General features: G+C 52.2%; 1 protein-coding gene across 2 annotated transcripts in view; it reads right to left on the bottom strand.

The window, feature by feature from the left end:
* The window catches only part of KXD1 (KxDL motif containing 1), a 12,131-nt gene extending 11,960 nt beyond the window's left edge, over nt 1-171 (bottom strand). The window contains exon 1 of one of the 2 annotated variants that reach the window (XM_008050473.2): nt 24-171. The gene's annotated coding sequence lies outside the window, so the exon portion shown is untranslated. The remainder of the gene's footprint in view (nt 1-23) is intronic. The other variant, XM_021708780.1, reaches the window with a different exon arrangement.
* Nucleotides 172-1,359: the final 1,188 nt, after the last annotated feature.

The following is a 1,359-nucleotide window of genomic DNA, read 5'->3' as shown; positions in this document are numbered from 1 at the left end:
CCCGGCGTCGGTAGCGGCGGCACCTGCACATCTGGCGGCCTTGCTCACGCTTCCGGGATGGCGCCCGCGCCGCCGCGACGTCACCACGCACCGAGCGTGCGAGCGCGCGTGGAGGCAACGTTCCCTGGGGCCGATTTGCGTGCGTGGAGGCACGGCAGGAAGGGGCGGGGCGGAGGCGGGGCTTCTGCTCGCTGGTACGTCACAGCGAATAGCCAATCAAGCAGTCCCTCTCGCGCCTGCGCAGTTTCCAAACATCCTCCCGCCACTTCACAGCAGAGCGGAAGGGGCAAAGGCTGAACCGCGCATCCCATTTTAGAGATGGTAAGAGTGAGCTCTGACAGCGGCAGGCACGTCCCCAAGTCGTAAATGTGCGAATTATCTGTAGCCAAACCAGACCCAGATCCAGGCGTCCTGCTTCCCAGGCCAGGAGTCACACTCATCTGGGCTCAAAATGTCTCTGCTCCAGTGTTTTGCTTTTTTTGGTCCAGGGTTCCATCCTGGATCCCACGTTGCGCTTTGTCATGTGTCCTTAGTCTCCCTGAGCTGAGACAGTATCTCAGTTTTCCTCATTTCTCATGACCTTCGTGGTTCTGAAGAAGACTGGTTTTGTAGAGTCTCCATCAACGCGTTGGTACGGTATTCCCTCATCATTAGCCTGAGCCTGTGCATTTGGGGCAGAAATTTCAAAGAAGCGATGCTGTGTCCTTCTCAGTGCACCATGTCAGCAGGCATGGGATATTAATGTGTTTCATTACTGCCTATGCTGACTTAGATCCCCTGCCTAAACCAGTATGACTACCAGCTTCTCCACTATAAATTTACTAGATTCCACTTCGGAATTATCTATTCATTTACATCTTTATTTTATTTTAACTTTTTACATTTTTATTAATTTATTTTTCGAGTCGGGATCTCATTCAGTCGCCCAGGCTGGGGGGCAGTGGCATGCTCACGGCCACCACAGCATCAAACTGCTAGGCTCAGGTGATCCTTCCACCTCAGCCTTCCAAGTAGCCGGGACTACAGACATACAGGCATACCTGGCTAATTTTTCCAAGTAACCGGGACTACATACTGTAGCTGGAACTACAGGCATACCTGGCTAATTTTTTGATTTATTGTAGAGACAAGATCTCACCAAGTTGCCCAGGCTGGTCTCAAACCTCTGGGTTCAGGCAATCCTCATACTTTGGCCTTCCAAAGTGCTGGGATGACAGTCGTGAGCCGCGGCACCTGACCAACTTTATTTTTATTTTTTTTAGTTTTTTGTTTTTTTTTGAGTTGGAGTCTCACTCTGTCGCCCAGAGTGGAGTGCAGTGGCCACTCCCGGCCACCGCAGCCTTGACCTGCTGGGCTCCG

The sequence above is a fragment of the Carlito syrichta genome, unplaced genomic scaffold (assembly GCF_000164805.1).
Source record: "Carlito syrichta isolate Samal-C Ts95f unplaced genomic scaffold, Tarsius_syrichta-2.0.1 Scaffold147223, whole genome shotgun sequence".
NCBI lineage: Eukaryota > Metazoa > Chordata > Mammalia > Primates > Tarsiidae > Carlito > Carlito syrichta.
This window is presented reverse-complemented; position numbering and strand designations above follow the sequence as displayed.